The sequence below is a fragment of the Patagioenas fasciata genome, chromosome 3 (assembly GCF_037038585.1).
Source record: "Patagioenas fasciata isolate bPatFas1 chromosome 3, bPatFas1.hap1, whole genome shotgun sequence".
Classification (NCBI taxonomy): Eukaryota; Metazoa; Chordata; class Aves; order Columbiformes; family Columbidae; genus Patagioenas; species Patagioenas fasciata.
The window spans coordinates 86675645-86689787 of NC_092522.1; the positions used below are offsets into that span (position 1 = coordinate 86675645).

At 39.5% G+C, this 14143-nt stretch overlaps 1 long non-coding RNA gene across 2 annotated transcripts; it reads right to left on the minus strand.

Moving 5' to 3' along the window:
- Window positions 1-239: 239 nt before the first annotated feature.
- On the minus strand, window positions 240-11421 carry LOC139827751 (uncharacterized). Of its 2 annotated transcripts, XR_011738673.1 has the most exons (6): window positions 11338-11421; window positions 4138-4372; window positions 2636-2697; window positions 1335-1599; window positions 1069-1209; window positions 240-443 (listed from the first exon to the last, which is right to left on the minus strand). It is a non-coding gene; the product is annotated as an uncharacterized lncRNA (long non-coding RNA). The 2 variants fall into 2 exon arrangements; XR_011738674.1 differs by lacking the exon at window positions 1335-1599.
- Window positions 11422-14143: the final 2722 nt, after the last annotated feature.

A 14143-nucleotide genomic window follows, 5' to 3' on the forward strand; every position in this document is an offset into this window, starting at 1 on the left:
CTCACCATGCAAAATGAGCTCTTAGATATTCCTTGGACATTAATTTACTTGAATATGATAGTCAGAACTCTCTGACATTGTTAAGGTTAATGATCTGGTACTTTACAAGACAAGAGACATTTCAAATCAAATTTATCGTATTAATAGTTTTATTGAGCAACATTAACAGAAGTGTGTTGTTCCACAATGTCCTCAAGCAAAGCTTTTATTGGCACATTAATGGTGACAGAATGTCCAAATCCGAAGTAAGAGACACTTTTTATTTCTATAACGTACAATTACAGATAGCCTAAAATTCTAGATTAGAAACTGATAGCCATGTGGTTCTTCTTGAAAGCCCTATCTTCTGTTGAAATGTGTGGATAACTGCTGTGCACAAATCACCTCATTTTATTGACAGATTCTCTGGGTTTCCAGCTGCCTGTGCCAGGGAAGAGGAATACCTGGTGGAAAAGGGATGAATAAATTTGTCTCTGAGGTATGGAAGTATATAGGAGTGCATTTGATGTTAAAAGGAGGGAAAGGCACACTTCATCTTGAAAAATAAAACTTCTTCTAAGCAGTACAATATGACAGCACTTCAGGTCTATGTGATGGATGCTAAAGAAAACCTGCTAAGGACAGCAAGAGGGAAGAGAGCTGGGAAGAGCAGGTATACTGTACCTGAGTTAAGTAAAATAAGCCCATTTCACAGGTACGATATAAAGCTGCTGAGAAACCATTCACATTGTACTTACTATCCCAGTCTACTAGACTTAAAAGGACTTGCTCAATCCAAAGGTTTTATCAGCCACAGGAATGCCGCACCAGCCCTCACACACATGATCAAATGAGCAGTTTCTCACACAAATCACAGGCCCAGTTTAACAAATTTTCTTCTCACAATGGCCATGTTATTTCAGTCAAGCTGAATGCCAAGTATCAGTAAAATATTGCAGAATTTTAAATTTTTAGAACTTTCTACATGTCAGATTGCCAAGTGATCTTTCCAACACATATATACAGACACCCTCTCTAAAGCAGGATATCTATATAAACAACTATGATCAATCAACTAATGCCACATACCTTGGAGCCAGTGTATTATCTGACAGTTTAAGGTGTTTTGATGAAGAAAGACTTTCAGCATCCAAACAGCTGAAAGCTGGAGAAAGCACAGTTCAATAAAATCTTCCACTTCCATCCTTCCTTTCCATCAGGTGTGTTTGCCTAATGCAGCACATCCAGAGAAGAAAACTGTTACCCTAAATAATGGGGGTCATATATGATATAATATAATAATTATCTCATCCTGCAAAGTACTTTGTCCAGACCACCAACTGAGAGGGGCTTACCTTGGGTGCTCTTGCTGTTTATCTCTACTGATGGCATTAGGCAGAAAGCAACCTGAATTGCACGTCGCTCCCTCAGTGTTAGACACCATACTAACCATATGGCTTACGTTAGGCCAATACACTAAGTAGTCTGATTACCATGTCGAAGAGATATTTTGGGTAAGGTTTGAACCTTGTGGCAATGGTCAAAACAGTGGCTTGCAAGTGCTTGTAGTTTTCAGACTGTCTTCTTTCACAGTGCTTTCAACTAGAAGTGCAAGGCAGTCTGCAAGAAATGGCAAGCATGATCATTGAAGCAAAAGGCTTGGGAGCGTTGCCTTAGAAGAGCAAGATCCTATTGAATTGTCTAAGCAGCCTTTAGTCACATAGACTTTTGGCACCCTGCTAGATCAACACATAGAAAAGGCAATAAAGACCATCCCAAATAATAGGGTCAAGAAGTCTACGTGGTAAACCTATCTGCCATTTCTTCCATGCTTTACTGCCTTCTCCCCAGGTACAAATGATTTTCTGTGTCTACAGTTTTCAAGAGATAGCCTTAGAAACTTTATATGATGCAATGAAGTTTGACAACAATCCGGCAAGGTCTGCAGCTGAAAAAGGAGGCAGCAGCAATCAGGGGAGAGCTGCAGACAATTGTTTCACAGCCACCGCTGCCGAATTGTAAGCCTGCGCTTGTGAACTAAAAAAATCTATCTCAGATAATTGACATTTATTTGATTGAAACAGCAGGGTGCCCTCCATCAGAATGGGAGGAGACCATATGGAATAACAGTATGAGTGGAGATAATGTTTGTCTGCTGAGTGTGTCAATGTGTTTAGAGATTATTCATAGGGCTCTAGGGATTCCAGTATGGTAATGTTTCAGCTAAATTAGAATCAGATTAATTGCTCTAATCTAATGGAAAGACAATGTTTATCAAATTATTGCTCCTTCACCACATGATATTGCAGTGTCATTACTCTTTGAGTTAAAAAAAAAAAAATCAAAAGACTCTCTTGTATCACATCTGCTCAAGAGCTCCATAACAGTGCTGATTTCTGCACAGGAGAGTTAATGCAGTTTATAACTCTATGAAGGAACTAACGAGTTAGAGTGGAAGCTTTGTAGAAGATAAATCTTCCATATTGTGAGCAGGTCTTAAACAATATTAATCAGAATGACTTTGCTGTGTTTTGGGCTTGAGCATTTTTGGAGGGAGCACTTCAATTTTGCTCAAATTTTGCTACTTTTTGCTTGCTTTAAATTTTATTTCAGTGGAATGAGGGTCTTTTTCATAGTAAGTAGCACTAAAACTCACCAATACAGGAGTAAGTCAATGTTTCCTTCATTTGTTCTCACCTTCTTTAATTTTCTTTTAATCTGAAAATTATAATGAAATGATGAAAAGCTGAATGCACAGATAAGATTACTACAACCCTTCAGATATACTTTACATTATTTAATGCTTAGGATCATTTTAGACCATTTGTCAAATGCCAACACTGAGACACAGAGCTGTTCAGCTCCTTTAAAATGTAACAAAAACATGCAGTTTTGGTAGCACTGTACTGCAAGTGTTGAGCACCTCAAAGAGTCAGATATTCCTTTGATCATTCAGTGGCTTGAATGGTGCAAGACTGGGCTCTAAGGATGTCTTTCAAAAGCTGATCCAGGGGTATTTTTCCCCCTTGGTATTTTAGATTACCAGTTTATGTTATACATGGTATAACATAATAATTATATTATTATGTTATTATATTAGTCTTTTTAAACCAGGACCCAGTAAACATGATCCTCAAAAGGAGACGAAGCATGACCTCTTCTCAAAAGGGCTAATAAACCAGCCAGAAATATCCCTCCAATCCAGTTTTCCACTGTGTTACACTGACGTGATGCTACTGAAAAACATTGGAGTTCACAGAACTTTTTGTATCAAACTGGAATGATAGAAGACAGTCAGGCACTTTGTCTCTGCTTAATTTATAATGGTGACACTGTGTTTGTGAGGCATCCAGGCTGCATGCTTAAGAGAGCATTGAACAAATATTTTCTAGGCTTCTATAGTAACTAATGGTTGCTCCTGCCTTAAAAGGGTCATTTATCCTCCCAAGACATACTTCACTGAAATTCTATTTAAGAAAAGCGAATACCTTTGTTAGTAGAGTGTCTACAATGCATATTATAACACATAGTTTACAGAAGTGGGTCGAACAACTGCAAAACTGATTCAATGCTGAGCAGAAAGCAGTGCTTACACATTCTGTCCTCTGTAGCTTTCTCTCCCAGGTACAAGCTGGCACAAAGATGCCAAGTTTTTAAGACATAGCCCTGTGGTGGCAAGGTATTTGTTGTGCTAGTATTTTAAGATTCATGGTTTCCATAAACATTCCCCCATGCATTTTTCTCAGACACATATGACTGGCTTTTCTGGCACTTCTGGAGAGACAGACCCTCCCTCAAGCTTTTTTATTTGTGAGACATTAAAAGTTCATGTCAACTCTTCCACCTAAGGCTTTAAGTTTTAAGATCAAAGTTAAAGTGGCATATGCAATTCAGATTGGGCTGCATAAAGCAGATGTGCTCTGAAGCCATGATAACAAAGCCCTAGCCGCTTGCTCTTTCCTGAGTTTCGTAACAAAGCTATTGTTAAGCCCTTTTTGGTTACCCATTTTTTTATACATCTGTTTGAAACTAATGTGAACATCCTTCCTGGAGTTTTTCCACTACTTTTGAAGGAAGTAAGGCTCCAGAAAGAGCCATGGTCTATAGCAGAGAGACACTTAGTCTGTCATCAGTCAGTGCTTGGATCTAACTTCATACCTTTTGTTCTGAGAGCTCCAGCAATAGCTTCCCCGTTGTTTTCCCTGCCATAGGAGCTGTGAACCGCCAGCCCAGCCACTTCCTGCTGGGCTCACAAGGTCTGTGCAGCACAAAGATCCACATCCATGTCGTGCCAGGGACAGGAAGACACTTCTTGCAGATATATATAACTTAAGGATGATGTGACTTTCTGAGTAATACTGCAACTCACTGAACAACCCACATCATGAAGACACTGTTCAGGAAAAATATACTGGTTTAGTAGGAATCCGTAAGCTTTGAAATACAGGTAGCTAATCTAAACGCTTAATTTACATAAATGACTTATTCATGATCTTTAAACTATTCACTATCATTATTTGGAAATGATTTAAAGAAGCTGTAGTCCCACATGGGAGAAACGGTAATATGCTGTTGGGGAACCTTTGTTGGTAAAATATACAGCTTTATCTACTTTGAAGTTAAAAAATGTTGTGCACATAGGACACTCCATGTGGCAACGAATTAGAAGATTTGCAAAGCAGCAGCAGGGGATAGTGTTTCTGAAGGAAGGTCCTTTACTAGAATCTGCAGGGTACTTCAAAATTGCTATTATTACTATCTATTAAAAATCACAGTGTTAAAAATGCATAGAATGCTCTACAAAAAGATTAATGCTATGGTTTACTCCTTGCTCCAAAGAATTTAAAATACAGTTCTGCCTCCAGAGATGTTGTTGCCATGCTCCTGTAAGCCTGAAGGACCCAACAAAGTCGATAAAAGTTGCAGCACATGATCAAGAGCACAGCTGGGTACTGATTTCATATAGACAAAGCATGCAAAGAAATGCAAGAAAAGTAAGATATTCCGGTCTGAGAATTTTGACCCTCACTTCTCTTACCGTCTGATTTAATTGCACTGCATGAAATCACATTCTCATTGGGAGTTAATGGAAGTTTTATTGTCTATTTAAATGCAAATTCAATTGACTTCAAGGAAGTTTCCCCTGTTTAGTTGTACATGATACTCCCAATCATCACCATTTGGGCCTGTACACAGGTAGCACTGCAAAATATATAATCTCAGCTGTTTTTCGGGTTATTTAACAAGGCAGCGTAGCTCTAAATGCTGCTTTCATTATTTTTGTGAATGTGTGGCATACACGTGTATGTATGTATGCATGTATCCATATATTTGAAAGAAAGTGTGTGAGTAAATTTTGGAGGAAAAAAAAAAAACAAACAATGAATCAAAAACAGGAAAACAATCACAGAAACAGAAACAAACAAAAACCAAAGCACAACAAAAAATAACAAACAAACAAACAAACAAAAAACTGCTTGCTTTTTGAATTTTGGCAGAACAGTTTTCTGGAACCCCATCATTGTCCAGACTGGTATGTGCTAAGAAATGAAACAAAAGAACTTATACTTCTTCAATTTATATACCCAAATTACAGGATAAGAGGAAGATTCCCAGATAATTGATTTTGATTACAGTTTCATTCTAAGTTCTTATTCACACATGTATACAAAATTCATAAAGATATGTAGTCTTCTATACAGAAAACCAGAGGCAGCTTTAGACGGGGTAATGGCTGCAGTGAGAGGAGAATAAGAAGTGTCACTCTGCTTATTTTACTGTAGTATTTCTTCATTATTTTTGAGCTGTACCGGCAGAGCAGAAGCCTGTGCTGGCATGACTGGGTAAATATCTGACTAGTTCAATACTCAATCATGACATCTGCGGGGCCATCACAAACTGTTGCATTGTACATATTTACTTGCATTTTAACTACATAAAACCCTTCTGATCTCTAACGTAAATATGCAATGTACTAAGGGCACAGGCAATATACATGATAAACAGGCAGCAGAGTAGTGTTGCAGCACAATGGCAGCTTTCCACTGTTCGATAACTCAATTTTTATCTAATTATCACAAATTATAACATAATTTCTGAGCCAACAACATTGTTGTAACTGATTTTCTGCTTGAGCTGTGCAAATACAAAAAAAACCACCTGAAACTGGCAAGCTCATGTGTAATTGGAGAAAAAAGGGAGAAAAATAAAAAAAAAAAAAAAAAAAACACAACAAAACAGTTTGTGGTAAACAAAATGTGCCAAGGTTTTTCACTTGGAGCAAACTATTACAGCTGTTCATAAAACTTATTTAAATAGCTTTCATAATACATGAGAAACTGCTCAAATAGCTCTGGATATGGCTCCTTAGCTTTGTCTCTGGGCAGTAACCCAGTGATTGCACTAGAAATAAAGTAACCACAGAAATCAGTATTGCAGGACTGATGGCTCCTGTAAAGGGATAAACATACTGCTGTTTTTCACAGTTGCGGGCTCTGAAAGACACGTATGTGCTTTGCATCTATGTCTCAAAAAAAAAAAGGAAAAAAGAGCCCACAGCACTTCTTCAATTGATTTGCCCTTTGTCACTGTCACAGATATGTTTTCCCTATTTTGACAGGTAGTTGTAATTCTATTAGCAGCCCATCGACATCCCCATGAAATCGATCTGTGCTGGGCTAGCTGGGTCTCCTTAAACTAGCTGATTTATTGCTTCTGCCCGCTAAAAAAAGAAAAAAAAAAAAAAGGGCCGGGGGGGTAGAAAAAGAAGGTCCTTTCAGCCTCCATGGTGAAACAAGTACCTAAACAATGCCCGAAAATGAATAAATTTTAGCCTGGCTGCTGGTCAGATCAGTGGCAGATGAGCTGTGACCTTTCACCAGCAGTTTTGCTGAGACACCTGCTGATGCTGGCATCTATAAATGATTGTCTACTTCACTTATTAGTTTACCTGGCTTCCTCATGTATAAACTGGAAGCTCTCATTCACCCTAAATGTCCTCAGCATCAATCTATCGTGTTTACCTAATTTTGTGCTTTCACAGTGGGACACCCAACAGCCTGAAACTGGAGAACCACTTGAAACACATTCATTGCCTATTCACTCATGCAGATGGAAAAATGGAAGCAGAATTTACAGTTGTTGGAGTTCTAGTTTACGTCAGAGAAACAGGTTATCATCGTACTCTTCTTTTGCAGTGGTATCTGAAGAACTTAAATTATTCACTTGCGTCTAAAATGATGTCCTGAAATTTTAAATTATGTCCTGGTATCTGTCTTGGTTGTTGTCATGGAGGTACCCTGAAGTTAGTTTTAGGCAGACAAGGTCCGAAACTAGCTTTTATTCTGGTCAAAAAGGTGCAGCAAATTAACCAATAAAGAACGGGGTTCTAGCACTCCAATAACACAAATACAGGTTCGAATATCAGTTCAGGATATTATTGGGGTGCAGCAGATAACAATGGAGATCCACAGTGTGCATACATATGGCTCACAAAAACAACGTCAGAGCCGTCCCTGATTTCAGGAAACAAATACACGTGCTCATATTTAAGCACAGAATGTCCTCAGTTTGTCTAGTGAGGAAAAACACCCACAAATCCTGTGAGGAAATCGGCAAGGAAAATACACTCGCTTATGCAGTGAGGAGCTATTAAGTAGTTTATCACTCACCCGCATGGTGCGGTGAGGCAGTCCCAGTCCCGGAAGATTACCTTAGGCAGCAATCCTGCCTAAGGGAAGGGCTCTCGATGATGGCATTCTTGGCCTGCTGCTCCAAAAGTACTCATCAAGCGCATGCCTCGGCGGGGGTCCCATTTATATAGCTGTGCCAGATCTGACTGTGGGCATTCCGGAAGCTTCTCTGCAACCCCACTCTGGCTATGGGGTGCCCTGAAACTTCTCAGCTCCTTGGCACCTCTGCACCCTCTCCTCCTCTCTCTTAACGACCCTGGCCAACAGGCTATGGGGTTGAACAAAATAAGCTGTTAACCCCATTGCAGGAGAGGGGGGAGGGAGGGGATGTGCTGAGGGAGAGGGGGATATGCCTGCACCTTCGATATCGAAGGAAGGGGAGCGGGGAGGGGGAAGAGAGCAGGTTGTCCAACTACCACAGTTGCATTAATCCTTTCTGCTTTCCTCTGGGTCAGAAAAATAAATTACTTTTCTACTGGCCAAAAAGCAAACTTATGTGGTTGTGGGTTGTTGTGGGGAGCTTTTCTATTATCTGTAAATATGAATTTTTGACTGTGGATACAAAGAGATAAAGAATATTTTTGTGTACTTGGTTATCTTAACCAAAAGTCAGTTTCTGGCTGGTTTTTTTTAAGAGGTTGAGGAATCAAAGTAAAAATTGAGAGGAATAACTTCGGCTTGTAAAATTGTGTACCTCTTCTTTTTAAAGAGTGGTAAGGTCATTTGTTTTTTCATCAAGCATATGTAATTGGCTAACCAATCCTCATTTATTCTTCTATGTACTTGAAAAGGTTACAAGAGTAAGTACATAAGAAGGAAGGTGGCTACCCAAAATGTTGCAGTAGTGAGTTCTTTTCAGTCTCCTTTCCTTCAACACAATTCAAGATCTATTATGGATCTTAAAGAGCACCTTAAGGCTCACTCAGAAGGTCCAAGAGGAAAAAAGAAAACAATCCAGCAGTTATATGACTTTAGAGAAGGAGGAAGATTCATAGAAGAAAGTACACAAGTCTGCACTGCAGAAAGAGGAAGAAAATTCAATATTGTCCACTTAAAAATAGAGTTAAATAGTACTGCTAGAGGTGGATATTAAGGTTGATAGACTATGCTTAGTGGAGAAAAAAAAAACATCGAATCAAAGCAAGACTGAGACTAGCAGGGAAAGGAGTTATCTTGCAATACCTACTACAGAAAAAGCATCCAGAAGATCTCGGGCTCTACTTAGTCCTTTCAAATGTCCTGACAAAAAATATGTCAGACCACAGCTCAAGCCAACAGCTGTTAGGAAAAGACTGGTGGAAAGAGTTAAAACTAACTGGAAGGAATTGTGCAGGTAGAATTCCAGCGAAATATCTCAGATCAGGTTGCTACAGGTATACATAAACAAGATAAACATTATAAGTGGAAAAAAGCACAGCCTGGAAAAAAAGGCACTGGGCAAAAAGAAGGGGTGATTTCAGTGCAGCTTTTGGACAGAAGCACACCACCAACCTCCATTCCAAAAACAGAGCTCCCTGGTGGTGAGGCACCCCCAAAGGCCTCGAACCAGTTGGTAAAACTGCAGAGACGACAATGGGATCTAGACCTGATAACTTCCCACTTCTGCGGTCTTTCTACCTTCATCACAGTTGGGGTTTTTTTGTGTGGGTGTGAGTCAGGCTAAGATTTTGTGAAAAGACAGGAAGATATTTCCCACCAGAACTTGCGACGGGGCTGGGGGTGGCAGGGGAGAGAGTCTTCAAACCCCTACTTATTTTAAAATGAAGCATTCATCTTCTCACTTGATTTTTTTGGTGTTAGATGTAACAGCAGGTTTGTTACACAATGTGATGACTGCCAGAGAACAGCCAGTGGGATCTTCTGGATAAAACTGAGTTGGGTTACTCATTACTACAGGAGGAGCTGCCCTTTTGAGAATCTGTGAAACCCAACGTTACTTGCAGAAAAAGCCTTTTTTCATTCTGATAAATGATAACCATTTCTGGGACTCTCCACAGAAATCAAGGACTTTCCAGTCCTGGCAGTTGCCCGGCTACAGCATTTGACACTGACTTCAGCTGAGTATAAATACAGAATAGTGCATAATTGGCATCGGCCTCCAACAGCATGGAGACCTTGAACTGAACTCAGTTACAGAAAAACAGGTTCTGGGAGGCATTGTGCTGCTGCTGAAAGGTCATAAAGAATGTTCTCCCTGCCCTCTCTTTTCCCAAAAGAAAACCTCTTCCAGTTTTTGAAGGGAATACAGCCTGTTTGCCTTCACTGAACTTAATCCTCAACATGCAACATCTAATTAGAGACTCCAAAAGTCTGTAAATACTTTGATGAATATTGATATATCAGCCTGAGATCCTCACTTGGCTAGTTGGCTAAGTCTTGTCTCATTTACTTCGGTGATGCTGAGAATGACCGTGGTGATTTCATCATCTTCAGTTCCTAATAAAATAGCTAGCCAAAGCAAAAAGATTTATAAAGAGAATCTTGCTGATATATAAACCAAAAAATTTACTTCTGAGAAAAGAAGGAAAATGGATGCTCTCACTGTACATGTCTACAGTTGTAAGATATCTGGGAAGAATATTTCCCAAGTCCTTTTCATTAAAATGAACAATAAAACAAAGGATCACATTCAGAACTGACTTCCAGCAGAGAAATATTATGAAGAATTTGACTCTGCGAGAGTCAAACTATTTACACCACTTAGACCAACCTGGCATAAAATACTGAAAAATATGGTGAGTCAGATGCTTAGGGTCTGAGTCCTCACATTATCATGCAAGATTTACATGCTGAGGAATATTTTTTCTATCCATTTTCCTAATTCACTGTACCACTGGCAGCAAAGATCTAGATACCAATAATTTTTTAAATTACTACTAAAGTCTAACTATGGTATTAGTTTTTATTATTTTCCTATCCGCCTGATGCTAAACCTACCCAAAGGTTATAAACATAATGCAAGCTGGCAAGCACAGGTACATAATTAAGATGCATACAAAATACCCTGTGCAGCAAGAAAATATTTTCTTTTTAATTATATTATTACCTGGGTTTATTTGACTAAATTGCTACACAATTTCATATATAATTGATTTTCCAATAAAAATATTATCAAAGTGTTTCTGTAGTTCAAAACAGCATGAACTTAATAATACACAAACAATTTTTATCTCAAAACCTATAGTGCTACATGGGATTTAGTATTCCTTCATATTAACAGTAATTTTGAATATAACATAAAAACTCAATGACTTTTCTTCTCTGTATTTCTTAAGAAGAATACTAACAGTGCCTCCTGTGAGGATATATTTCATAGGTGCTTTTGTAGATTATGAAAATAGTTGTGAAGAAATATTTGGATAAAAGAAGACAAAGCTCCAGGTAGCAATACGTTTCATACTGAGTTGATAAATGCAATTAGGGATCAGAAGGGTGAACAATTACTTCAGGGGAGTTTTGATACCAGAATGCAATATCAGATGATTAGAAAACTGGAAAAATATTATCTTTTTCCTATTGCAGAAGCACCCAGCAGCCTCAGCACAAGTAAGAAAACCATTGCGCTAGGGCAATGGATATTGCATGCCCTGAAGTATTCACAGGCTCAGTAATCAAATATGAGGAAGGAAAACCTGCCTGATCTTGAGAAACTATAAAGCTACCTTACCTGAGCACAACGCAAAGAGTACTGTGAAGAGTTAAAATGAAGGAAATCTGAGGGAGATCCTTCTTGTCCCAGAGGGTTTGAGATGGGTGGAAACATTTCTCCCCGCCCCGTGCAGCAACCCAGAACCCACCACTACAGTTCTGACGAAGAGGTAGAATCATTTCACAGCCAATTTTAATGACGGAACTATGAATTTACCAACGTTAATATCTTGCCAAACCAATCACAGCAATATCACAGGGTTTGTGTAATTAATTGCCAGAATTTCTTGTGTAACTGATTCTCAGAGAACAGTATTGCTGGCAGCGCTCCACCCCTGCTGTCAGATGCTGAGCAGCCCAGTCTGCTGCTGATTGCATTGAGCTCCCATCAGCTACAGAGGACGCACAGCCACCCGAAGACTGCCAGGCATGGCACAGGTCTTCACAGGCCTTCAGAGGTGAAGCTTTTGTTGGAGAAAAATTAAACTGAACATGGTAACTTAACCTCTGATTTGGTCTCTTAGAACTTGGAGGAAAAAGCAATGGGATAATAAAACATGCTGATTAGCTGAGCAATTCTAACTCAGTTATTGTTTCCATTATGTGGCTAACAGCCTCTTCTGAACAGGCTTGATTTTTGTATCTGTTTGCATTAGAGTCAATTTGTGGTATGAGATTGATATTATTTATTGAATGCTACAGCCAGCTGCAAAGTTAAAAGTATGACAAGCTTCTATGAATTTAATTACACTACTGTGAGACACAGGTTTGTATAGATGCTATAAATTAAGTTTAGCAAATATGTCTGATGTGGTAAATGGTCAAATGGAGGTTACCAGCTCCATGAAGTTACTTCAGTTATTTCAAAAGCTTTATGGATTGTTGTTTTGACCTGAGTTGACCAGACTTTTGGGACTTGCTTATTCTGTGCAGGTAGACGTTCAAAATCAAGTCAACTTTATCTAAATACGTAGGGCTAATCTGAGCCTGAATATGTTCAAACTTGGAGGCAAGTTAGGATTCAGTTCATTCACTGAGCAATGTGATTCTTTAATATATTTGAAGCTGCAGAATTTTTTTCATTACTAAAAATACTTAGTATTCTGAAAGGCAGAATAAATTTGATAGCAATAAACATTAGCACCTTTTTCTATTTGGCTAAACCCTTCTGCTCTAAACACTACAGACAGTTTCTCTCTTTTCTTGTTCCAATACATAATTGACAGCTCTGCCCTATGTCCTTTTCTACCTTTTGATTTTTTTCCCTAGCTGCTAATAGCATACACCATTTTGTACAGCTTCAGTCTATTAACCAAGTGCCTGACCTTGTGGGATGCTGAACACCTGCTGGGATACACTCAACACCCGTAATTCTCATTGATTTCATTAGGAGGAGAGAGAACTTGCTCTCTCCCAGGTCATTTGGGATGATGAACAAAATCTCACTAGTACAGACATAGTTCTTGGTGGAACCTTGCAGTTCCAGAAAGTGAGACCAACAAGAGAGGTAGCTGCTTCCATAGCATGCAGACTGGGAGTGACGCCAGACATTATTAATTGTCAAGAAATACAAATTAAGAACACAGCTACTTGCCATTCCTTACACAATCGGTGAAGGGAAACATTAAGACATGCCTCACTGGGTCTCACCAGTAATCCACCTAGCCCAGTACCATGCCTCTAACTCCCACAAGAAGAAAGTCACTCCTAAGGACAGCCCAGGAGCCAGGCTGCTTTCTACAATCTCTTCTTTGTGTACCCCAGCATCCACAGCTCTTATTGTAGGTGTGTTGGAAGGTACGTTCCTGCCTCTGATACTGCGCTCTAGATCCAACAGCACAGGGTTTGGTGAAGAGCAATAGTTCTGCCTTTACTTTAAACGGCACCTGGGCAACTTGGAAAACTTTAGACATCTGTTAAAACCTCCTCATCAGGCAGCTCACTCATCCTGTTAATTACTCCACTTGCCCTTCTGCATCTCCTCTAGCTCCCCTATGTCATTCTTGACACAGGGCCAGACCAGTTCACAAATGGGGCACACTCAAGGTATAAGAGCAAACTGGTGCCTACTGTCTTGCTCTGAGTGATGGAGGATCTGAGCCACAGAGCTTTGTTTTCCTACACCAGGAGCTGTCACACCTATAGCAGCCACACGCATCCAAGCCAGTCACCCCAATCTCCTTTTAGGGAGAGGGCTCCTTCAAACATGAGTCATCCAATTTATTTTTTTCATCTAGGTTAAGATAAAATAAACAACACTTTCTAGGTGCCTGCTCTTTCTTGCTGCCTTTAAATGTGGACTACACAGCTTAGGGCAGGTATAGATGCCTGGGCTGTGGCTGTGTACAGCTGGCCAGAAGAATTGCTCCCAGCACATCTCTGATTTCCATAACCACTCCCTGCCTCCTTGCATTGGGATTTGGGGAGAAAAAATCTAAGAAGGGGAGTCCTGAAGCATCATGCAGTGAACTGAGAGTTCTTTTGACCTAGGAACAGGTTTGCAAAGAAAGGGAAATGTTCTCAATGTAGGTTCATCCAGGCAGGTTTTCTGGGCAGGTGTAGCTTGGGCTGGGCTAAATTAAAAGGGAGCTTCTTTGGCAAACAAAAGGAGCATTTGAAGCATTATGTTTGCACAGTGATGTGAATGAGGCTATAAACTAGTGATAAAGGAATATTGAAATACGTTCTAGAAGACTGGGACTAAGAAAGAACAATGAAAGGCTGATAGCAAAATACCACTTTCTTTTGCTTTGCCCTTTCCTGGAGAGTGTGTTTTTCATTTCAGGAATATGATTAGTTTACAATCAATTGTGGGAAGTGACAGA